At 47.7% G+C, this 26,270-nt stretch overlaps 1 long non-coding RNA gene across 8 annotated transcripts in view; it reads right to left on the bottom strand.

Moving 5' to 3' along the window:
* Positions 1–26,270, bottom strand: part of LOC145520777 (uncharacterized) — a 204,587-nt gene that overhangs the window by 142,525 nt on the left and 35,792 nt on the right. For 3 of the 8 annotated variants that reach the window (XR_014064814.1, XR_014064811.1, XR_014064813.1), the window contains exon 6: positions 8,693–8,806. The exons of the other annotated variants lie outside the window; for them this stretch is intronic. This is a non-coding gene — a long non-coding RNA (uncharacterized LOC145520777). The remainder of the gene's footprint in view (positions 1–8,692; positions 8,807–26,270) is intronic. 8 annotated transcript variants of the gene reach the window in all.

Here is a 26,270-nt window from a genome sequence, read left to right as displayed (position 1 = left end):
GGGGGCAGAGGGAAGTGGTTGCGGCACCCTGAACTAAAAAGGGTTTGAGAGTTCCACACCGCATCAACCCAGAATCCCCCGACTGGAGCCTATCAGACACCCCTCCGAGGGGCAGCCCTCCCTCTGCCTTCTTCTCTGCTTCTAGCTTGTCCTTGACCTTCTTTCTAGGCCGGTGCCAGCAGGTTCCAAGTGGTTCGGAGAGAGATGCGGAAGGAGGGGTTCTACTCCAAGTCTCTGGCCCCTTCAGGACAAAAAGGACCTCTGTGAAACAGGGGGGTGTGTGCGGGTGAGGGGGTACAGCTCGGGCTCTGGGGCCGGAGAGCGGACACTGGGGATCTGGCCGCCTTCAGACAGGGCGTGAGCCTCCTCCGGGCTGCCGGGATGGTCTCACCCAGCGCTGACCTGCCTCGCCTGTTGACACAACGTCACGTTTCCGACTGCAGCCCTTTCATGTGCGGCCCGCGGCTAAATGCGGCTGCCGGTTCCTGGAAGCAGACGTGCCTGGCACCGCGTCAGCAGAAACCTGATCCCCGGGGAAGCTTGGCACGGCCGCGGGCTCGCTCGGCCCCCAGAATAGGGCCTGGCAGCGGGCGCTGGGCAGCAACCCCCTCAGGGCCCGCGGGAGGGAATCGGAGCGCTCTCCCACGGCGGTGAGGGAAGGCTGGGTGGGGTACGGAGCTGGATTCAAGCAGGGCGTTGGAACAGGAGCCTAATCACCCAGAAGCTCGAAGCTTCCCACGGGTCATCGCCCATTAATGAAGCCTAACAAGCGAGAAGTACCATTATGGGTGCTATTATAATCTACATTTTAGAGAGAAATAAAAACGGGCTCAGAAAGGGGAGTTAACTTGCCGACGGTCACACAGCTTCCGAGTCACTAAACCATTATTGGAATGGTGACTGTGTTGGTTTGTGGCTCTTCTTAATCAGAGCCAAAGGAAAGGCTTTCAGTCTGGTTGTGAACACTAGTAATAATACCAACACTGCTATTACTGAGAGTAAACACTTTGTAGCACTTACTATTTCCCAGACACTCTTCAAATCACTCCCTACACAAAAACTTGCTTTTCAGGGCAACTCCATGAGGTAGGTTTAATTATTATTCTCCTTATATGGTAGAGAAAATGTCGGCACAGAGAGGCTAAGTAACTTACATTAAGTCACACAGCTCCAGAGGTGAACTGAAATGTAAAGCTAGGCAATTTGTCTCCAGAGTCTATGCGCGTAACTACTGAACCCCATTGCTCTTCCCTTTAAGTAATAGCAATGCCAACCATAATAATAATAGTAGTAGTAGAAGTAGTGATAATTGTCACAGTTACTTCCAGATTTTGAGTCCTCTCCCTATGCCAGGCAATATATTAAGCACTTTATGTGAATTATCTCTACTTCCTATAACAACTGTGAGGGGTAGGTATTAATAAGAGGTGAAAAAACTAGAGCTAAGAGAGGAGAAATTTGAGCCTCCTCAGAGGTGATACATTGTGCAAAGGACAGAGCCATGCCCTTTCTCTGGTATAGAACTACTTCTAAACTGAGCTCTGTGACATGGGCTTGGACATGCAATATCCCATTTAATCCTCAGAATAGCCCCATGGAATAGGTACTAGGATCCCTACTGGGTGGAGGAGATAACAGGCTCAGGGTAAAGTATTCACCTGACTTTTTACTTGCATCCTTACAAATGTGCCCACATACCATCTCTGATAGTTCCCTGGTGGTCCAGAGGCTAAGACGCCATGCTCCCAAAGCAGGGGGTCTGGGTTGGATCCCTCGTCAGGGAATTAGATCCCATATGCTGCAACCAAAGATCCTGCACACTGCAACTAAGATCGCATGCAGTCAAATATATATATATATATATATATATAAATAACTAGCCCCACAGGCAAACTGGGGCATGGTGGGGTGGGTAGGGTGGATGGGTGGGGGCACTAACTAGTTAACTGTGCTGAGAACTAGAATTTGGGTTTGAGGAAATTCTATGTTAAGTTTTCTGGAGTGGGAGGAGGGGGCATTCCTTTTCTCACATCTCTTTTAAGGTTAGGAGAGGGCCAGATAGAAGAGCCTGGGGCAGTAGCTACCTGCAGACCACTTGGGGCGAGACTGGAAGGAGGGAGACCATGTTCCAGCTCTCTTGCTGGAAGGACAGCTGTGCCCCCACACCCTGGCTGATCTCTGCGCCCCGTGGTCGGCTCCCCAGTATGTGGCTGGCTAGGGAGGGGTAAGCAAGAGGCCACCTGTCTCTGTAGAAGGGGGCCAGCATCTCAGCTTCCATGCTGCCAAGTTCCTCCTCAGGCCTCGGAGACCCCTGGAGGCGCCACGAGACAGACAGCGCAGAGCTCCAAGTGGTTTCATGTAAAGACTCTGTGTTAATGGGATCGGTGTGTTCCCCTAGAGACCCAGAACTCCCCAAGTGCCACGTGGCATGGAGGGAGGGAAACCTCTGGCCTTCTCACCCCATCTTTAGCGGGAACAGCTTCCTTTTTCTCTGTCCTAAATACCGTAAAGGTTTGTTCGAACGAGAATTCCACTGCTAAAAAAAAATATCACAAACTGTTTGGAAGGTACCCGACTGCAGCTCCTTCCTCAGGCATGGCCTTCACTTCACCCACTTCCTTCTCCAGGACCCAGGAGGAGGCTGGGGCCACTCAAAGCCCACCCTCCCCCCGCCCCCACCAACCGGCCAACACCCCCTGTTTATCCCAAGCCATCTGTTTGGCCCGACTACCACAGTAGAACATGAGCTGGGTGAAGCCTCTCCCACTGGCTATGGCAGCCACCGACACACCGGGCCATCCAGTCTTGTGATGTGCCTGGACTCCGGCCCAGAAGGTTTCTTCCGCTATAGACGGGGCCCTCCCTTCCTGGAGGAATCTTAGCAAAGACACTGAGGTAGGGCAGCAGGGAATGAGTCACCAGGCTGCTAGGTAGGCGGGGGATGGCCTCAGGCTGTGGCCAGAGTGTTAGGGACAGCCTTGGTTAATCCTAGGAGCCCTGCTGTTCCACCCCACACTCACCTGTAAGAGAGTGAAAAGGAAGAAACTTGTGTTTATTTGTTTGTTTGAAGAGCTAATATGGTTTTCTTAGAAACCGAATTATGGATGGTAGATGGAGGTAGAGAGTATGCAGAGATCTTTGAGAAATTGAAGTAGGAGAAAAAGAAAACTACTCCCTTTCCAGGGGGAAAAAAATGTGTGTTTCTCAAAGTTTTTAATAAAATATCTAATATTTGGGTACCCTTTGTTTTTACTAAGGACAATTTAAAACATCTATGAAAGTAGACAGAAACAACAAAAAGAAAAATGACCCAATTTTTAAAATGAGCAGAGGACTTGAACAGCCATTTCTCCAAGAAGATGTACAGATGGCCAAGAAGCACATGAAAAGATACTCAACATCATTAGTCATCAGGGAAATGCAAATCAAAACCACAATGAGATGCCACTTCACACCCACTAGGATGGCTGCAATCAAGAAAAAACAAAACAGAAAATAACAAGTGTTGTCGAGGACATGGAGAAACTGGAACCTTTCTACATTGCTAGTGGGAATGTAAAATGGTTCAGCTGCTGTGAAGACAGTTTAGTGATGTCTCAAAAAGTTAAACATAGAACTACCATCTAACTCTGCCATTGCACTCCTAGGTATATACCTCCAAAATACCGAGATCAGGTACTCCGACAAGGACACGTACAGGCACGCTCCTAACAGCATGATTTACAATAGCCAAAAGTGGAAACAGACCAAATGTACGTCAACAGAGGAATGGATACACATAATGTGGTATACAAACACCATGGACTAAACAGAAAAGTGCAGTACATGCTCTATGCTACAATATGTGTACGTTTCAGAATAATACATGCAATAACATGGATGAGCCTCCAAAACATTATGCTCAGTAAAAGAAGCCAGACACAGGAAGTCACAAATAGTATGATTCTACTGATATGAAGTTTAAAGAATAGATAAATCCACAGTAACAGAACATAGATGGATGGTTGCCAGGGGCTGGAAGGAGGAGGAAATGGAGGAAAATTGCTTAATAGGTACAGGGTTTTAATTTGACGTGATGGAAATGTTTTAGGATTAGACAGAGGTGGTGGTGGTACAACACTGTAAATGTACTAACAGCCACTGAATTGTTCACTTTAAAGTGCTTGATTTTATGTGAATTTCACCTCCGTAAATTATTTAAGTAGACAGAAGGGCATCATGATTCCTCTAAGTATCAGCTTTCCAGCTTTAACAGTCATCAATTCATATCTAATCACTTTCATCTGTAATTTATATACCATTCTGTTTCTGCTGTTTATATATTACTCTGAAGCAAATCTGGACATTATACAATTTCATTTGTAAATATTTCACTCTCTCTCAAAAATAAGTATTCTATAAAAAATTAATAGCATTATCACACCTAAAAAAACTGAACACTGGAAGGCAATGTTTAAAGGTTAATTTTCTGAATAGAAGCACAGCATCGTTTCAGAATCTAAAAGCACAAAAAGTGATCAGTGAAAAAAATGACTTTGTCTTAATTCATACTCTTTAATCCTGATCCCTTTGGCCCAGGCAGAATCTCCTGTAAGCAGGCAGGTAGGTACAGTTAGAACTCTTCTTAAAGCTTATCTGTGTTTATGTGTGCAACTACAAATGAGGGTTATCATTTGCCTCCCTTTTCCATATAAAAATAGCATGCTACTTACATAATTCTGCACATATTTTTTATTGAAGTATAGTTGATTTATAATATTCTATTAGTTTCATGTGTACAGCATAGTGATTCAGTATTTTTGCAGATTATACTGCATATTAAGTTATTACAAGGTAATAGCTATAATTCCCTGTGCTATTCAATATATCCTTGTTGCTTATCTATTTTATACATAGTAGTTTGCATCTGATAATTCTGTACCTGTAATTTGTCCCTCCCTACACTTATTTTTTTGTAATAAAGACAGAGAAGCCTTTATTTTTAATTTTATACTGAAGTATAGCCAATTAACAACATTGTGATAGTTTCAACTTCACAACGTTTTTAACTTGCTATATCTTGGGAAGCTAGTCCCATGAATATATAGAAAAGCTTTTAATTCTTTTTACAACTGCATATTATTTCACTGTACAGATACACTGTTGTTTATTTGATCAGTTCCTTATTATGGACACTGGGGTTATTGCTGACCTTTCACTATTACTGACAGAGCTGCAATGGCTAATTATATATGTATATCATTTTGCATGTGTATAACATTGTTTATGGGATAACCCCCCAGAAGCTGGATCATACCATGAGCCTCTGTCATTCTGATGGATATTACCATATTGTCCTCCATGGGACTGTGATATGTGATAGTTCACATTCCTTTAGCATCCCATGAGGGTTGTCCCTCTGGGAGGCAATTTGCAAGTGATGCCAGAAGCTTTGGTACATGTATGTCTTGAGTCCACTTCAACAAGTTATCGTAAGGGAGTAATTTGTCAGATTTTCAAAGATTAAGCTACAAGGATGGACATCTTCATGTCATTCAGCGTTAAAAAAAAAAAACCTTGAAAGTCAGAAAAATGGGCTACAGGATACTGGTTGAGTAATTTATGGTATGTATGAAGTTTGGAATGCCAGAGTCATGAAAAAGTACACTGAGAATTGTTATTGTTAAGGGGAGAAAGTAGGTCACAAAACAGAATGATCCCATTTTTAAAGCGTAATGCGTATACTTTTAAATATTCTCTCTCTCTCTGCCTCAATTTCCACACCTGTAAAATGAGGGCAATAATAATCAGCTCACTGAGCTGCCATGAGGAATAAATGAGTTAAATTATCTAATGTGCTTAGAACAGTATCTGGTACAGAGGAAGCTCCAAGTCAGGGGTAGTTAAAATAAGCAGTAGCATTATTATTATTATCACCATTATATTCTAAGTGCATAAGAGGAAGTTCTGGCAGACAATACAACAAAATTTTAACCATCTTAGCAAGACCTGGAGTTATTGTTACTCCAAAAATTTTGCTCTTCTTTCTTCTCTTCTCTCTCTTTTACAATGAGACATGTGTTTCTGTAATATATATTACATCATGAAGTGCAAAAGAAGGGACAAAAATGGAATTCTGATGTAGACTTGGAAATCTGTACTCAGCGGAGCCCCAGGAGAGGATGTGGAAAGAAAAGGCAGGCAGCTTTTTTGATCTGGTAGATCAGCCTTGGGCAGGGCCGGTCCTGCACACTAGGAAGAAAATGACTCCTTGGAACAGGCAACTGGAGGGAAGGTGAAGGCTCTCCCTGCCTGTATGCACAAGGTTTGCAGGGACCTGAACAATTAGAATGATGACAGAAATATTCAAATACAGCCAGTAACCCATGAGGGTCTTAAGATGAGGGGTCTGACTCACTGATTGCTGTGCTCCTAGTCCCCATCCTGAGGCAGGGCAGAAGTTCAATCAATATTTCCTGAATGAACGAGGTTCTGCTATGTGACCTTGGGAGCGTTCTTTCACCTCCCTGAGTCTCAGTTTCCTCCATCACCAAATGAGGATATTAATGATCTTGCAGAAACTGTTGTGAGGTTAGAAAGAAAAATCTGTACCGAGTAGGTATAGGAGCTTATTCACACTAAAGTGTAAATGACTGACAGTATTTTTTCCTAAAAAGCAGCTTTGTAGGGCAATAAAGGGAGAAGCCAGAAGAGATCTAGTATGTCAGCCAGACTAGGTGCTGAGTGCTGTTCTAGGCACTCTGCATGCATTTATCTTGTGTACTTTCCATGTGACACATACAGAAATTTAGTCACTTGAGATCAAGTGACTTACCCAAGTTCACACAGCAAGCAGATAGCATAGCCAGGATTTAAGCCAAATATGATTCAAAAGTCCTTGCCAAAGAGCCCTGAATGTCAACATGGACAAAGGCAAGAGGAGGGAAGAGAGTCTGGGGAGGGGGAGTGGGGATCCTTCACAGTCAGACTTCGCACTCTGCATGGCGCGGAATTATCCCATCGGCAGACAAACACATTCTCAGGACACTAGGAAAGCGGTCCCAATTCCCCTCCCTCCTGCCCCAGACTGGAAAACAATTTCACTTTGATATTTCAAAGGAAAGCATTGAGATAACCTCATGAAGAAAATAAGACCTGACTGGTTTTCTGTACATATACATTCAGTGTTGCTTTTGTCTGCATGTCCTTTGAGGAGGAAGAACCATAACACGAATAGCTCAGGACATTAGGACTTAATTCCCCCTGGGTGGTAGGGCCCCTGCAGACCTTACCCAACTCGTGCTACGCCAAGCTCCCAAGGAGGGAGGAAAGATAGGGACCCCCACCCACTACTTCCCTCTGGCTCCCGGGGTTGTATGTGAGTGCTCCCCAGGGCTGTGGCCTCAGCTCCCCTGACCCGTGGCTTCTCACAGACCAGCCTTTCAGACAAGGCTCTGACTGTCCAGGCATGTTCCAAGCCACTGACTCGAGTCCCAGCCAGCCCAGGCCTGTTGCAATGAGTCAGCCTTTCACTGGGGAAAAACATGGTGACTGGCCTGCAAGTCACTTTTTCCAACTTGGCCCTTGTCCTGGGCTGGGTCTGGGGAGGCCTTCCTTTTTCCCTTTGGGATTCTACTGGCTATGAGGTGTTCCCCAGGGGTCCTGGGAACCCCAGGAGCTGGAATTGCTTTGTGGGTGGGTAGGTCGAGTGGGTTCAGCTGAGACAGATGAAAGTCTCTCGATGTAGCTACCTGGTCTCCCCACCCACACACAGGAGAGTAGAGGCTACAAAGGTTAAAGCTGCATTTCCTACACAGGTGAGTGTAGGACGGCTATGGGGGAAGGGTAGACCTGACAATGTCCATGCTGTCCCCTTCACAGGCCGAGGGGGGACAGCAAGCCCCAGGTGCCTGGAGCCTGGACCACACTTGGCTCCTCACCAACTAGAGCGGTTTTCTGCAAGATGATGCTCCCCTGGGCTCCCTGAATTTTAAAGCAAGCACTGTTACCTTCGGCAAACCTGCCACCCCCCAGCTCAATGCCAAGGGTCGGGTTTCAGAGCTGTTCAATTTACCAGCCTTTCTGACTCACCTCCAGCTTCCCCAAGGTTCCTGAGGCCTTCCCTGCAAAGCTCTGCTGAGGGGATTCTCCCCGTGTGACAGGGTGGAAGGGAAAGCCATGACCATTAGTCAAGGAGTCAGGGGTGTGTGAGGGCAGGGGTTGGGCCCTTAGTGGATTCTGGAGCAAATTCTTTCTCTCCAGAGGAATACTAATCTTTCTGCCTCTGAGGCCCTTGCTTAGAATCGTCTCTTCACTTTTGTGATTAATGAAGATTAATCTGGCCTTCCCAGGTGGCTCAGTGGTAAAAGAACCCACCTGCCGATGCAGGAGATATGGGTTTGATCCCTAGGTCGTGAAGATCCCCTGGAGAAGGAAATGGCAACCCACTCCAGTATTCTTGCCTGGGAAATCCCATGGACAGAGGAGCCTGGCGGGCTGTAGTCCATGGGGTTACAAAGAGTCAGACATGACTGAGCATATAACATTTCTAGCACATGAAGATTAACCTCTCAGTCCCTCATTCATTCAGGCCACGGGCATTTACTGATACTCTTTGTCAACAGTCCAGGTTCTGGGCTTTGGGGTTGCAGAACAAACAGTCATGCTTCTGCCTTTATGAAGGGGAGTCTCTGGAGGGGACACAGGCACTGACCTGATCCTGACACAGCAGATACCAGCTATCCACAACGGAGATGAGGGAAGCGCGCTCAAAGGCAGACAGCAGGGCTGGGTGCGGTCTGGGGTGTTCAGAGAAGGCTCACCTGAGCTGGGATAGATAAGGAGGATGTCTCTTAGGGTGCAGCAGGGGGTGAGAAATGGTGTTTGTTATGGGTGGAATTTGGAGACAGAAATGGCAACCCACTCCAGTATTCTTGCCTGGAAAATCCCATGGACAGAGGAGCCTGGCGGGCTACAGTCCACGGGGTCGCAGAGTCAGACACGTGACTGAGCGACGGAGCACATGGGTTTGAATTGTGTCCTCCACAAAGAGATCTTGTGACCTTATTTGCAATCAAGGGGTCTTCACAGAGGTAATCAAGTTAACATGAGGTCATGAGGGTGGGCCCTTGTGCCTGTGAGTGGTGTCCTTATAAAAAGGGGACATTTGGACAAGGAGACAGACATGGCACAGGGAGGATGCCACGTGAGAGTAATGGCAGAGATGGGAGGGATGCAGCCACACGCCAAGGAATCAGAGATGGCTGGCAAACCACCCAGAGCTGGGGGAGAGGCCTGGGTCAGCCGGAACCAACCCCGAGACACCTTGATCTCAGACTTCCAGACTCCAGAAATTGAGACCATAAATTTCTGTTGTTTCAGTCACCCAGTTTGTGGTCCTTTGCTACAAGAGCCCTAGGAAAGTAATACTGTGTTCCAGGCAGAGGAAATTCCAAGTGCAGAAGCCTTGAAGGTAGGGGTGAGGGGCAGATTTGAGAAAGAAGTGCACCCTGGTCGGAATGCAGAGTCAAAAACCCCTTTATCTCTAATAAGAGGGAAATGAATCAGTGCGGGTGCCTCCAGAGACGATAGGAATAGCAATAAAAATAATAACCACCTTGAAAACGTATAGAGTGCATAAGATAAGCCTGGGGAGGCAGGAAGTGACTGGGCTACACAGAGGCTTCCTTGTAAGAATGAGGATTGTAGCCTTTAACCCTAAGAGCAATTGCAGGGCAGGTGACCTGGTATCTAGTTTGAGCTGTGTGACCTTGGGCAAATTGCTTTCTGTCTCTGTGCCTTAGTTCCGTGCTCTGAACTGGGGCATTCCATGACCACGTAACTAGCAGTGTGCTTAAGTTTGCCATCCTATGTGTGATGGGCAGGGTGAAGGAGAAGAGAAAATGAAAGGAGTAGCCAATGTCACTTTTTTGTTCCTTGGAGCTTATCATCTACACGGAGAAATGACAAACATTCGAGCCAGGGCACAGGAAAAGTATCAAGTGTGGTAAGAGGGCAGCCTCAGACATTCTCGGAGGCTGAAGTGGACACTCCCTTCCAGGGTCTTGATAGCTGGATAGGCCCCCTAGTGGCTGTGTCTGTGCTCTGGAACTCCATCTCCCCCTGCTGCCCTCCACCCCGCATAGCAGATTGATCCTGGGAATTAACACATGACCCAAGCTAAGCCAATCAGAATCTTTCCCTGAGATTTTTTTTTTTCTGATTTGGGGAAGAAAATTCAGTTTCCTCTCTAAGGAAACAGGATGCTGTTGGTGGCCATGTTTCCTGCCACCAAGAGGGAGCTGGTTTGAGGGAATGGAGCTGACAGGCAGAGAAGGAGATAAGACAGTAGAGAGAAACAGAGCAAGAGAGTGGATGAGTGACCCTGTAGCTGTCCTGAGGCCTTGGCCACACTTTGGCTTTTCCTGTGTGTTCACCAGTTACCCCCAGAGTCATCACCTCACATTTCTATTTTTGCGTAGGCTGTTGGAGAGGAGTTTCTGCAGTTTGGAAGTTCTGACTCTCACTGAGTACTGTGTGGAGTGTTTGTGAAGGAAGTAACAGAAACCCTGCACTTAGCCCCAGTGGGTGCTATCCTGTCAGAGACCAAGCAGCTTGCTGTGCCTTCCAAGGAAGCTCTCAGTGGGATAGAGAGAGGCCACCCTCACCTTTGTCCTATGCAAGGCATTTGGGGCTCCACAATGCCTCCATGAGCCTTGCCTCATTTGTTTTGCTCTGAAAACCCTAAGAGGCAGAAGTGGCCACCCACCTTCCTTTTTACTGTTGAGGAAACTGAGGCACAAGGGAAGAAAAATAACTTTGTATGTAAGCGGTAGAGCACTTTGTAAGCCCTCTGGTCCTTAACACAACGCACACGAGACAAAAGTAACCCTGGGCAGTTCAAGCTGTCATCAGGAAAGGAATAACTGTCCTTCTTTGATGAATTTATCAGTAAACATTTTCCTGCAGATAAAGAAGGGAAATTACCAAAGGTTGGTGTGGGGTATAAAATGTGAGTCCAGGAAGACAAGTGTTATCTTTTATCTCCATGAGCCTAGTAATAGTTCTACACATAGCATTGTTAGATGTTTAATATATGTTTGCTGGAAAAAATGGTATATTATTTACTGAGCATGTACTATGTACTAGGCACTGTTCTGAATGCTTATGGGTAATCATTTAGCTAACCTTCACCAAGCCCAACAAGGCTGGCATTATTGTGACCATTTTCTAGATGAGAAGGCTGAGGTAAAGAGAAAAAGTGGGTCACTTACTGAACTTGCACAGGTGGTAATTGTCAGAGCAACCTCCAGCTACCTGGCTGCCATGTGCACCCTTAACCACTGGGCTGCCCTGCCTATTTCTGAATGAATGAATGAACGAAAGCACACAAGCTACTTTCAGACACACACAGACACATATGTTTAAGGAGAGCTTGCAGTGGAACAGAGCACATGGGAAGGAGAGCCATGCAGTAGTGAAGCTGGGAGAAGCTTAAGCTCCAGAAAATTCTCCAAATAAGTGGACTGTGAATGAACCTTAAACATGGGTAGGACTTGAATGTCAAAAGAAAGATATGGACACTTAGGTCTGGAATCTCCTTATTCTCCAATCCACGTAATAATTGCCTTCATGAGTTGAGAGCTTTCTCTGTGCCCTGCACTCTACCTACTTCAACTTCTGTATCTTCCCACCCACTCCATGTCAGAAGCCTCCCTTATCACCCTGCTGTACTGCTCCCTTGCCCTTGCAGTCCAGAGAAAGATCAGTCTTATTGGTCATTCTTTTCAAAACCAAAGTTGATAATGACCAATTGTTGCTAAGGCAACAATTGACCTACACTTGTGGCATCTACAGGCCAGAGGAGTTAAGGCCAGAAACACTCTGTGTGGGTCAAGACCTAGACGTAGACTAGATCCACTGAGGAGGGTGAAAGGGCCTCAGTGACGATGGCAGAGCCTGGGGTGCACTTTATCTGCAGCTGGAGAACTAGATTTCACTCCCTATCTCTGCTGGAGACCTCACAAGCACCCACTGCACCCTGGTGCGGAACGGCCTGCTGTGTGCTCTGAGGCCCCATCAACCATGAGACAAGAAAAGACACAGCCCAACTTCAAAGGGCTGCAGATGACTAGGGCGGCCCAACAGGGCCCAATGACCCCGCGGTGAATCCAGCTGCATCAGGATTCAGCTGGCGCAAGACAGCCGGTGACGGGGAGTTGCCCTGAAGGCTTCAGGAGTCCCGGCATTGTCCATGGAGATTTGATAGGAATTTATTTTCAAGGCAGCCTCACCTTTCAGGAGAACAACCTCTATGCTCTCTTGGGGGATTCCCAGGGCTAAACAAGGGCTTCCCTTGTAGTTCAGTTGGTAAAGAAACTGCCTGCAATCCAGGAGACTCGGGTTCGATTCCTGGTTTGAGAAGATCCCCTGGAGAAGGAAATGGCAACCCACTCCAGTATTCTTGCTGGGAGAATCCCATGGACAGAGGAGCCTGTAAGGGTACAGTTCATGGGGTCACAAGAGTCAGACACGACTTAGCGACTAAACCACCAGGGATAAAAGTCCTTTGGAGAAAAATGGCCCTTAAAAAACTGAACCCTCAAAAATAGACTCATAGATACAGAGAATAAACAAGTGGTTGCCTGAAGGGAGGGGTGGAGGCAGGGGAAATAGGTGAAGGGGATTACACAGCTACAAACACCCAGTTATACAATAAGTAAGTCATGCGCAGTCCTTGTCTACAAAACAGAAACAGACTCACAGACTCAGAGAATGAATTTATGATTGCTAGAGGGGAAGGATGGAGGGAAGGGATAGTTGGGGAGTTTGGGACGGACATGTACACATTGCTGTATTTAAAATGGATAACCAACAAGGACCTACTCTATAGCACAGGGAACTCTGCTCAATGTTATGAAGCAGTCTGGGTGGGAGGGGAGTTTTTGGGGAGAAGGGACACTTGTATATGTATGGCTAAGTCCCTTTGCTCTCCACCTGAAATGATTACAACATTGTTAATCGGTTCTATTCCAATAGAAAATAAAGTTGAAAATAAATCATAGAGATTTAATATGCAACATAAGAAATATGGTCAACGATGTTGTAATAACTTTGCATGAGGACAAATAGTTACTAGACTCATCATGATCATTTCAAACAGCATGCGAATGTCAAATCTTCATGTAAAACACATGAAACTAACAAACGATTATATGTCAACTATATTTCGATTTTTAAGTATTTTTTTTTTTAATGCACCCTCACTCTTAGGTTTCCCCGGTGGCTCAGACAGTAAAGAATCAGACTAAAAAATGTGCCTGCAGTGGCAGAGACCCGGGTTAGATCCCTGGGTAGGAAAGATCTCCTGGAGAAGGGAATGGCAACACTCCAGTATTCTTGCCTGGAGAATCCCCATGGATAGAGGAGCCTGGTGGGCTACAGTTCACGGGGTCGCAAAGAATCAGACACGACTGAGCAAGTAACACTTCACTTCACACTCTTAGACACACAAGAACTTTTAAAACTTTTGAGTCTTTTCTTTGTTCCTGGAGCTATTCCAAGAACTTTGTTTGTACAACCTCACTTAATCCTCAGGACATCCAGATGCAGAAACAATGACACCCCTTAGTATAAGTACTGGAGAAACTGAGGCTCAGTGATATCCTCCAGGTCATAGACGTGGCAGAGCCAGAAGTCCAACACAGCTCTGGCTTCAAATCCCTTGCTTTTCACCCCACTGCTACACATCCACAGAAAACTAAATGTTTGACTCTCATCTGTTCACCCAGCAAATATTTCTTAAGCCCCTACTCTGAGACAGGCACTGTTTTAACAGATGCTGGAACATCGCAGTGCATAAGTGAAACAGGAAAAAAACCCTGCCCTCAGCAAGCATACAATGCATCAACAAAATCAAAACAGCATCAAAAGGCAGAAATTACTGTCTTCACTTTTACTGGTAATGCAATTGAGATATTACTGTTTATTCCGCAAATCCATTCCTCCATGTTCTTTTATTGGACAAATAGTCGTTGAAAACGTACTAGGGGTCAGGTGCTATTCCAGGCACAGGGACCTCAGGGGTAACCCAAACAGATGCGGCCCCTGCCCTCATGGAATTGACATTCTGTGCCACTGTTCTTGCTAAGCTGTAGCTACTGCTCAGGAACACGAGCTGTGCCGACGTGAGCCCCAGGGAAGCTGAGGCTGAAGTTATGAGAAACAACCAAATCAGCACAAGCGTAAGGGATCACAGATGTCCTCTGCCCTTTCCCCCACAACACACGGTGACCACTGACCCACAGGGTGTTAAGAGGAGCTTGAGGGCAGAAGTCAGTAGCTCTGAGTCTTAACTAGCTGTGTGACTGAGCTAGTCTTTTCAGCTTTCCCAGCTCCACCTTCCTCATTGTAAAGTGAAAACAGAAGCTCCTGACTTGCTGGCAGATTTGTAAGATGTGATGAATTCAAATGAAATAATGACTCTATGAGCACTTCTGGATTTATCTTCTAAGTCCTATATTCTACTTCAGTCTTTCAGTTCTTCACTTCCTGTAACTATAATGTTTCAGAAAGGAGCCCATAAACTCATTCACATGAAGGTATAAACAACAAATGAAGTTTTTAAGTCTTGCTCCTCCAAGGCCTACAGGTTTTCTTGTAAAGAAAAACTGATTCTGGCCAAAATGGAGTAAGAGGCACCAGATTTACTCTCCCACCTGAAATAAAAAGCACCCTAACTGTGCCCTAGGTAAAACTTGATAATATTCTTAAGATTGAAAAAATTCCAGTGCCCAAGAAGGAAAAATTCCTGATGTCTGCCATATAATCCAAAGAAGTCCCAGCTAGAAGTATCTTGGACTAGAATGTAAGCTCCCTTAGGGCAGGGGGTTTTGCCTGCTTTATTCTCTGCTGTATCCCCAGTTCGTACAAGAGTACCTGACACATAGTAGGTACTCAGTAAATACTTGTTGAGTAATGAACAAATGACTGTGCCTGTCACACGTCAGTGAGGAAGAGTGGCAAGTCTGCACAGAGTCTCAGAAACCACCCTGTGCTCGAGGCCAGGCAGATGGATCAATTCCTCAAATCTTGCTAGGGCATGAGACCCTCTAAACAGTGACAGTCTTGAGGGGAGAGAACCCCTAGGACGAGCCCTATTTTCACGTAGGAAGGAAAAGGAAAGCTTGTACTCAGCGATAACCATCGCTGTGAACCACTGCTCCCCACAGCATCCCCTCCCTTCAGCCTGGCCTGTTTACTGGAAGGCGCGACCCTATTTTCTTCATCCTGGACATGGAGAGCTTTCATCACTGGCTGAAGGCAAGGCCACGAAGGCTAGCTATCAGGGTCCCAGTGAGAAGTCATGTGGGAGCTGGGTGAATGGAGGTGGGCAGCCGTTGAGGTTACCCCATGGGTAAAAACAATCTGCTCATTCATTTGTTAATCCTCTCATTTTGCACAAAGTGATGTGGGTCAGGCCTCACACTTGCATCGGGTCTCTGGAGATGAAAACGAAAATGGTGGTGATTAAAGTAATTATAACAAGCCACCGTTTCCTGAGTGATGGCTTCGAAAAGCAGTATGCTGGAGCAGCTCAGAAGACAGCTCTCAGCCAGTCTGCTTGGGCTCCTTGTCTTAGCTCTGCTCCTTACCAGCGGTGTGACTAGGCCACTCACCTAACCTCTCTGATCTCCATTTTCTTGACCCTAAAACAAGCTGCTGTAATGCATTACCACACCTAAAGCACTTAGAACCGTATGGCTATTTCTGGGGCTGGTGTCCTGTTAAACACTTTCCAGAGGCAATGGCAACCCGCTCCAGTACTCTTGCCTGAAAACTCCCATGGACGGAGGAGCCTGGTGGGCTGCCTGCCGTCTATGGGGTCACACAGAGTCGGACACGACTGAGCAACTTCACTTTCACTTTTCACTTTCATGCATTGGAGAAGGAACTGGCAACCCACTCCAGTGTTCTTGCCTGGAGAATCCCAGGGACGGCGGAGCCTGGTGGGCTGCCTGCCATCTAAGGGGTCGCACAGAGTCGGACACGACTGAAGCGACTTAGCAGCAGCAGCAGCAGCTTTAGGCTGAAAGGGAGATGGTACTGTGGTTAAGAGCTCTGATGTGGATCTTGGGCATCCCCTTATTAACTGTGTGACATTGAGCAAATAACTTACCCTCTCTGAACCAAGTAATGCAAAGTAAACTCCATGGAGGTGAGGAATTCTGCTTTGCTCACTCCCCTCTCTCCAGGGCCATATGCCATGCTTGGCTCCATAAATCTATATTGAATGTATGAATGAATATATAATAATCAAGACTAGCTGCATCATTTGCAGAAACCCATGCAAAATGAAAACACAGGGCCCCATTCTGAAAAAGTATCAAGAATTTCCAGACAGCAATGACTGAGTATAAAACCAAGTGTGGGGCCCTTGGAAGCGCGTAGTGGCTCTGCGTGACTTCATGGGCCACGTGCTCTCAAAGCTGGCCCGATAACCATCACTGCTCCGTATTGTTCACATGACAGTAAAGTCAACTCCTGCACATAAAGCAATGAGTGCACCCTTGGCCCAGAGCAGGCTCTGAGTTCATTAGCAGCACTCCCATCAGGTTTAATGTTCACTCACAGCCTGAGGAGAGCAGACAGGTTTTGGCCCATTTCATAGGTAGGGAAGAGGGGCTCAGAGGGCAATTAAATGACTTGTTCTCCATCCCACTGGTTCTGAGGTGAGGTCTGAGTTCAAGTGGGACTGGTGCTGACTCAATGGTAAGGGAACTGTGAGTGGAGGAAAGGAGGGGGCCCAGAAGTCTGGGGACAGCTGGCAAGGCAGAGTCCTGGGCTAAAATGGGGCTCCTTCCTCAGGGCTGATTGTCTGATCCCCCTTCCTGTTGTTCACTGGGGAACCCACAGGCCGACAGGCTGTGGGGCTGGCAAATGGGCTCTGCCTGTCCTATGACACACCGTGAGCACAGAAGGGTCCCGGCCAGCCTCCCTCTCCCCCAAGTCTAGTTCAGAATCAAGGCTGAGGTGAAGAGGGCAGAGCCCGGGCTGAATTTACAGATTAAAATCCAGCCTCTTCCACGGAGACCCTTCATGCCTCCATTTCTTCCCTGGGGTCTAGAAAGCCGCTGTGCCCCAGGCCCACCTGCTTTCCCGGCGCCCCTCCTCCCACGCTCCTCCCACGCTCACCTCTGCTCCTCCTTGGAGCTCTAGTCAACTCACCAGGCCTTTCCCACCCCAGGGCCTTTGCTCTCCTGCTCAGAGAAACCTTCCCCGGGCTCCTTCTTGCCCCTTCAACCCCAGCTCATCATGAAGAAAAGCCTGCCCTCAGCATCTTTTCTGAAACACCCCTTCCTTGCCTTTCTAATGGTTAGGACTCAGCGCTTTCACTGTGGGGCCCTGAGTTATCTCTGATCGGGGACCTAATATACTGCAAGCCATGTGGCACAGCCAGAAAACACCACTATACCCCCACTGACTCTGCATCTCTTTGCCCCGTGTGCTCCCAACCCCAACCTGCAGGCACTGTCCTTGCTGATGCACTTATCTGTTCACAGCGGGACTCCACTCACAGGAACATCTACCTGTAAATGTGAGGCGGGGACTGTGCTCGGAGCTCCCTCTGCCACATCCAGGACAGTGGCCACTACACAGTGGGGGCCCGGTACGTAACCGTTGAGTCAGGGGATGAACGAGTAGCTCAACAACTCTGGGTAAGTGACTCGTGGTCTCGAGCCTCAGTTTTCCCATCTGTAAAATGAGACTAATACCTGCTTCTTCAGGTGGATGTGTTAGAATAAAGCTGCCATTCGTGGGAAGGGATAGATTGAGTTTGGGATGGACATATACACACTACTATATTTAAAATAGATAACCAAGAAGGATCTACTGTATAGCGTAGGGAACTCTGCTCCATATTCTGTAATAACCTAAGTGGGAAAAGAATTTGAAAAAGAACAGATACAGGTATATGTATAACTGAATCACTTTGCTGTACACCTGAAACTAACATACTGTTAATCAACTATATTCCAATATAGTTAAGCAGCTATGTGTATGTGTGCTTAGTTACTCAGTCATGTCTGACTCTTTGCAACGCCATGGGCTATATAGCCCACCAGGCTCCTTTGTCCATGTGCATTCTCCAGGGAAGAATACTGGAGTGAGTGGCCAGCTATACTCCAATATGAAATAAAAAATTGTAAAAACAAAAAATAAAGTTGCAATCGGTCGAGGGCTTATTGTGTGCTGGAAGCCCTACTGCATACGGAATTTTCCATCTACAAAAGACTTGATTAATGACAACTATCACTTACATTCTTACCATTGCTACTACTACTAAACCACAGAAATTGCGGTCCCTGAACTGAGGGACCAGACTCTAAATCCTGAGATGTTCCCCAAGAGGCTCCATGAAGACCCAGTGCAGGGAGACAGACCTGGGGCTGGAAGCAAAGGCCACTTCAGAAAAGAAAACTGGCCGGAAACTGTCTGAGGGGTTCCTTCTTTTGGGATTTCTCTGTTCTCTCCTGACCATCCCGTGCATCTCCACCCCCATACCGCCCCGTCCTCCCAACCACACACCAAGAATAAACCTCATACCCTGGGAGCCTTGCTGTCACAGTTTCCTGCTGCTACAATCATGGGCTGCTAGGCGGGCTCCGAGGGATTTTCCAGCTCAGAGCAATGCTTAGTGGGATCTGAAGCAATGTGACATAAGAGGGGCTGTGATGCAGACCCAGAGGCAGGAAAACCCCAAGCCGGCACCAACGGGGAACTGAACTGGGGCCCTCAGAGGGCACCTGGGCCGCAGGCTCCAGGGAGAGGAACCAGGCCTTCTCTCTGACCTCGCCTGGTGGCTGTTCACAGCGGCTTGGTGACAGTGAACATTGTCCTGGCCATCGGCCTGGACCAAGACAGTCAACTTTGTGTCTGAAAAGTCTATGGCCAGTAGGTTCTCATTAGTTACCTGTTTTGTGTTTAGTAGTGTATATATGTCAATCCCAATCGCCCAATTCCTACCGCCGCCCCCCACCCCCGGCATGAATGATTCACTTTGCTGTACAGCAGAAACTAACACAACATTGTAAAGCAATTATCCTCCAATTTAGAAAAAATTCAAAGAAAAAAACTTTCAAAGAAAGTCAATGGCCAGGATGGATCCAAATGAATTCCAGTTTAGAGACCTGCTTAAGTCCTTGAGGAAGTTCTGTTTCCTCCGCCTGCTCTTCCCTTTCACACAGTCACCTAGGACTCTGCTGTCCTGAGCTAACCCCGGGCCGCCTCACTGATACCCATCGCAGTCAGATACCATCCCTAGAGAGTGATCCCTCCCTTGGTCTCTCTCTTCTAATCTCCACTTCTGATATCTATCTTTTTCTCCCAAACCTGTTAAGGGACCTGGTTCCTAGCTCTGCTCTGGCTCTGACTTAACTCAGTGACATTTGAACAATTTCCAGCCCTTCTCTGGGGCCTCGGGGGTGGGATCCCTTTCAACTCTGACATTCTAAGATTCAAGGTTTAGAGATTCAACCTTAAGACTCCTTACCAGAAGGCATGCCACCACTCCCTGCTCCCACCCACCCCCAGGACGTGATAGATCATATACAGCACAATGAACCTGTCAAGGATTTAGAAAGATCCCTGTTCATCTTCCCTAGCCATGTAGACCCTGGTCTGGTCTCTGTCAAATGGACAGAGGATAAAATGTTTAGAGGACTAAAAAGGTCAAGTGCCTAACAGTGCCTCCTAACACCCAGCAGGTGTGTGTGAACAGGAAGCCACTATGAATTTAGAAGAGAACAAGATGACAGAAAGTCTAAAGGAAAAAAAAAAAAGAAGGCCAAAGAAGAATTCATTCAGCAAACACTTGGAGCATCTCCTACGTGCACTGGGGTTACAAACACGAATTTTGAGCTCAAGAACTCAGAATTCAAGGTGCTTGAAGAGGACGAGGCAGGTTTGTCAGCAAACGTTCTATCGTCTTCTGATTTCTCTATTCTCAGTGTCCATCCATGGCCATTGTGTACATTTGTACAGGTAGTTCCCTGCACAAGGGTTCTGACTCAGAGTTAGTGGGCACCGAAATTCAGACCAGGTTCCATTCTGTAAGCATGTGTCTACAGACCTGTGTCTTTCTTGCGGGGCGGGACGGGGGGTGGGGTGGGGGGTGGTGGGAGGTGGGGGTGGATACTTTCTCCTAATTCTCACAAATGTGACACATGAGCTGGTCCAGGCCTGTAGCTTTTGCATTTTCCCTGCTCTGATCCACTCAGTGCCCCACAGTAACCAGAGTGATCATTTTAGGTTCAAAAGGACAATATCACCTCCCCTGCTCAAAGACACATTCTTATGAATTCTCCATCATCCTTGACTTACCCTTCATAATCTACCACCATCTCCTTCCCCCTCATACTCACATACTCCACAGACCGTACACTGTCCCTCCATTTCCTTCAACAAGTCATGCCTGCCTGGCCTTTGAACACACTGTTCCCTCTGTCTGGAATAATTCCCTTTCCCTGTTTGGACATCAAATACCTCCCATCTCCAGATCTCAGTTTAGACATGATTCTCTCCAAACAGCCTTCTTTGAATCCTGAGTGCTCCCACTTCATCAGATCATGTTCTTTCTCATCTGCCCTCAAAGCCCCAAAGCTTCTCCAAAACACTTGTCAGAGTTGTAATTAAATGATTAGTAGTAGTAACAGCGGATGACTGCCTTTCTCCCCGGCGAAATTAGAAGCTCTTGGAGCATGGGTACCATGTGTGTCATATGCAGCACATGCCCGTCATGCTATCTATTTGCTCTATGCTGTAACCCCAGTACATATAGTTGGTGTTCAATAAATCATTATTGAATAAGTAAATGACACTTGCTCAATATAATGAAGGCCAGTGGAGAGCTGATGCCACTTGTCTGAGAAAGGAACAGTTGCAGACAGGAAAGGCTGTCAACAGAGAAGGTCTTCTTGTTTCCGGGGGAATCTAGTAGGAAAGTGGAGCTCCCAGGGCACACTGGACAAAGCTAGGAGAACTGGGCCTCTGGGGACATGCAGAGAGGGGCTACTTCCAGACATGTGGCCATCAAGTGAACGTCAGAGGTCTCATCTTTTCCAATTTTCTGGGTGGCCCCAGACACAGGCAGCCACTGTGCCTTTGCTGGTAACATTTATGAAAGATTCCTCAAATCGCCTGACTGGCTGAACGTGAACCACATTCGGTGCCAAATTTCATCATAAAACCGCAGTGTGGCTGTGGGAACCCCGACATGCCATCTTCACTTGGCTGCCCATTTGGGGGCAGACTGTTCTCTTGGATGCAAAGAGGGACCTTGTGGTCCAGAGAGAGCAGACCCAGGAGGCTGTAATGAATGCCTTCTCCAAGTGACCTTAAAATGCTTTCAGCTGTGGGGCAGGCAACATGCCCCCCTGCCTCTGAGCACACAGCCTGTCCCAGGCCAGTTCATTTATCCTGAATTCACAACTTTGCAAGCATTAAATTTAAACTAGATTTTTACCTGGTCATGGACATTTTCAAACACGTTCACAATGGGAGAGAACAGTCTAGAGAACTGCAACTCAGCTTCTAGAACAATCAGTTCATGGACAATTTTGTTGTATTTATAGCCCTCCCCAAACTGGATTAGTTTAAATCAAATTCCAGATGACACAGCAAATTATCTGTAAATGCTTCCACTGGCTACTCCCTTTCAAAACGCCAAGCAATCCATATTCATTACAGGGGGACAATGTTTTTAATTAAAAAAGAAAGAAAATGACACTTAATCCAATCACTTGGGTGTTGATTTAAATGGAGCAGCTCTATTCAGAGAAGTCATTTAGAGTGGGTTGGGATCTCTGCTTTTGTGTAACCCTGGACAAGGTGCCTCTCTGAGCCCCAGCTTTCCACAGGTGTAATATGGGTATAAGAACTGTTTGCCTCATCAAGGGTTGTTGCACGGGGGGAGAGGTAGTTACTGCTGAGTCCAGCCTGGCCCATGGAAGGTGCTCATTACAGGCTGGGACAGCAATCGCTGACGGAGGATCCTGCCTGGTCTAAGACGTGCGACGAGCTTGGAGCACTGCAGAAGGCACAGCTGTTTCACCAACGAAATCAGAGCAGAATTGCTCAGGAAGGGAGGCAGCCTCGTGTGGGAGGGAATACTTCTGCTTGCTTGTGGGGGTGTGGAGTCTCAGATCCCTGGGCCATCTTAAATTGCTTCCAGAGGCTGACCTCAGGGCTGGGTTGTTGGCTAATCCACACCACTTGATCAGGTGACTTTTCGCCTTAGAATTCCACACCCTTTGGTCTGGAGGGATGGAAGGACAGAAAGGAAGATAAGGCCTAAACACCTCTGCCTTTTACGAATGGGAAACCAGGCCCGGCTGGTGAGCCACTGGGACTCAAGAGCTAGTAATGGCAGTGCTAGGACCCGAGGCCAGGTTTAAACCTTAGTTTTCTCATCTGTAAAATGGGTAGGGTGAAAGCATAGGCATGCCAACTCTCAGAGGCTGAAGGTCCACCAGGCGGAAAGCCAAGCCCTGGGTGATTGTCAGAAAGTCAGAAAGCCGCTAAGTTGTTTATTGCATTGGGATGAGGGCAATTTCTAAGAATCGGGGCCATGACTTTTCTCCCAAGAGAGTTTTGAAAGCAGAGCTTGCAGGGACCCTCTCCTTAGAGACAGGAGGTCACAGCTGAGGTATCTGGCCAGATGCAAACAACTTCCCTCTCTGTTCTTGTGAATGCTGATAAAAGGGCTTCCTTCCGCATTCTTGGGACCAGGGCTTCAGCCCTCGCCTCGCCTACGGCCAGCTCAGCCACCAGACCCCTCTTGTCACACAATCCTCCCGCTGCCTCCACCCTCTCACCGACCTGGACTTGACCTTGCCCCAGACTGTCCTTCTGACAGGATTCGGGGCCACTGGCCAGTCCTTACCTCAGCTGGTTCCTTCTCCTCTTTCTTACCCTGGTGGGTTTGTGTTTCACTTCTCCCCCAGGGCAGCGGATGGAGGCAGGGGTGGCCATACGTCACCTTATTTCTGGCAACTGTGGTGGGCCTCAGGAGCAGGGGGGTATCTAGTTAGGGTTCTGCTGACAGGCGCGCCTCCCCACCTGGCCAGCTCTGGTTTCCTCTTTTGCACCCTGGGGAGAGTCATGTCTGCTTCACGGGGTTGAGGGATGGAAACTAGTGATCACAGTTTACATACATTGAGGGTTTCCTCTGTACCAGGGTCAGCCTGGGATGGATCTCCTTGAAACCTCATGACCACTCTATTTTACACACAGAAAAACAAGCTCAGAGAGGCCAAGCGACTTGCCCAGGACCACAGAGGAAGTAAGGGGTGGAGGCAGGATTTGAACCCAGGTATGGCGCCTCCAGAACAAGCACCCTTAACCACACAACCACACCGTCTTCCTAAAAAGTAACATCTGTACGATGCACCTGGAACTACCCGCCACAGAAGCTGCAGACTTTCCTAACATGAAAGTATCTCCTCCATGCGCACTTCCCCCCATATTTGAGCTACAGACTGGATGCCTCCCCACCTCCACCCCCAGACAGCTATCTTATTTCATGGCAGGAGGGCGATGATGCCCCTTATACTTTTACTGGCTTTATCCCATTGTACTGATGATGGAAGTGGCAGCTCAGACAGGTTAAGGGACTTGGGAGGGTCACACAGTCAGTCAGGGGCAGCAGGGAGATTTGAAGGCACAGCTAATTCATTCCATTATGGAGCACCTACTGGATCCCAGCCTTCGTGTCAAGTGCTGGGGATGCAGTGGGGTCCACAACAGGACTCCTGCCCTCTCAGGGCTTACAAACGAAGGGAGGTGGGTAATAACCTGTTAGGTGACAGTCCTTTCCAGCTAGACTGATTGCCCTACAAGGCTTTCTCCCCTTGCACTGTTGACCTTGAAATTGCAAACCCTCAGCAGATGACCAGATCAAATGGAGCCAGCACAACCACAGGGCTCTGGAGCCGGACTCCGTGGCCACAGGTCATCTGGAGGGAATCTGAATGGCCTGTCAGGCTGCTGCTGCCCCATGGCTCCTGATAACACCCAGCAGCTGCTGCCAGGCCTGTAGGCGAGAGGCCCCCCGGGGCTGCCAGGGCCCTGGGTGGGGCCCTGACTCACCGCCACCAGCCAGCTCTGTCTGAACACTTCCCCTCCAGTGGCCAGAACACCCACTTGGAAACCAAGGTGAAAAGAGGGTGGGGCCCAGGCTGGGATTCGAGCCTGGCATCTGCAATTCTCTCCAGATCGCCTCCTCCTGCTCTCAATAAAGGCACGATCCTTTGAGCACAGCCAACCAGGTGGCTGCCTAAGCCTAAAGCTGCTGAAGTCTCACTGGGAATTTTGAAAAATCTGTCACCCCCCTACCCTTCTTGGCCCCTTTCTCAGCACATCTTCCTGGGGCTGCCAAGGCCCCTGTTCAGTTTCCCTTCTCTCTCTCCCCTTCTGCTGTGCTTTTCCCACAGTTCTTCACCCACTTTGCTTGGGAGGAGTATCACTTTCTCCCATCCTCTTTTAGGAAACAGTTGCCCTCCTCCTTGCCTTCAAAACAATATTCCCAGACTACCTTCTCCTTTCAAAGGACACTATTTCATGTGGGGTGATCATCATCCAATCAGAGGCATGACTTATTGTGACCAATGTGCTCCAGTTACCGTCCTCTGGCCAAACACAAAGACGTACCATTAACCTTCCTATTATCCATCTCCTATAACGGAAGGCTGAGCCCAGACCAGCTTCCCTATCGCAGGCATGTCCACTAAAAACCATCAAATTGTCCAGCCGGTTGTCTGCACCACAACAGAGGCCCGAGCTAGGGTGTGAAGGGGGCGGCCCAGCCTCTGGATTCTGATCTCATGGTGGGGGCCTTTGTACCTCTGTCCACAATGAGAGAGTCTAGGCAAGACTAAGAGAAAGGCAGAGACAGTTCAAAAGTAAGCCATGGAGATACACAAAGATGGAGAGACAGAGAACCAGCAAGAGGTAGTGTGACAGTGAGGGGTGGGCGGGAGTCAGAAGGGAGAGAGAAGGAAACACGAGTCAGAGAAAGAAGAACGAGAGGAAAGGAGGGCGAGACTCGGGAATGTTTATAAAAAATCTGTGGTTCTTTTCCTGTCCTTTCCCTTTGTCTTCTCCCTCTTCTCCCAATACAGGGGGCCTAGGTTTGAACTCTGGTCGAGGAACTAGATCCCACATGACCCAACTCAAGATGCTGTATGCCACAACCAAGATCAAAGATCTGCAACTAAGATCTGACACAGCCAAATAAATCCATAAAGATAATTAAAAAAAAAAAACAAAGAACCACAGATTTTCAGAGCTGGGACGACTCTTAAGAGGAGATTGTTGATGTAGCCAACACACAGGCTTCTAGACTCACTGCCTGGGCTCCCCCTTCCCATCTGTGCGGGTGAGACAGCTTACTAATACATCCTGCCTCAGCGTCCCCACCTCAGATGGTTCCTAAGAACCCCTCCACCCCTCCAGAAACGCTAGTTGTGTTTACTGTCACTTACTGGGCATTTCTATGGCAGGAAATGTGTGATGTGAGAGGCAAAGGTGCCAGGACCCCTCCCCTACAGTGAAGGGGTGTGTGCCGCTTATTGCCCCTGGGCTGTCTACCTCATTTGTGGTTAAAAATAGCACCCCCGTTTACTCCCGAAAGTTTCCTAATTTAGACAATAGGCTTGTATCACCACCTTGTTTCTGGGGCAGAGTGTGTGAGCTGATCAGGGTGGGTCAGGCCTGCAGGTGCCTGCCTGAAAATGACATTCCTGCAGGTGTAGGCAATGTTGGTGACTGTGTCAGCCGCCTTTCTGATTGTCCAAAGGCAATCCAGGTTTTTGTGTGAAAATCGTCTTATTTTTTAAAGGAGGTTTCTTAGATGCTTCTCCTAGATGTAATTTTTTAGAGAATCACCCTCTTTTCAAAGTTCAGCATCGTGTGACAATGTTTCCAGATTCCCCTCTACACCAGCTCATGCACACCTGTGTTTTAGGCCAGCAGGTGATCTGTTTCCAACCTCTCAACGAGAGGAAGTGACTGTGTATGGAGGGGAGCAAACCAAACAAATAGGAGTTACAACCCACGTGAGAGGGTGGTGACACTGGTGAGGCCCGGGTGAGTCAGAACACCCAGGAGGGGCAGCGACCTCAGCTGACAGGTGGGCAATCAAGGAAGGCTCCCTGAAGCGGGTGACAAATGAGCTGATTCCAAAGACGTGTGAGAATGGATTCTAGACGTGATACAAACGGCAGCAGGGACTG

The sequence above is a fragment of the Giraffa tippelskirchi genome, chromosome 9 (assembly GCF_054371585.1).
Source record: "Giraffa tippelskirchi isolate mGirTip1 chromosome 9, T2T-mGirTip1v1.2.pri, whole genome shotgun sequence".
Classification (NCBI taxonomy): domain Eukaryota; kingdom Metazoa; phylum Chordata; class Mammalia; order Artiodactyla; family Giraffidae; genus Giraffa; species Giraffa tippelskirchi.
Note: the sequence above shows the minus strand (reverse complement) of the source record. Positions and strands in the feature narration are given on the sequence as shown.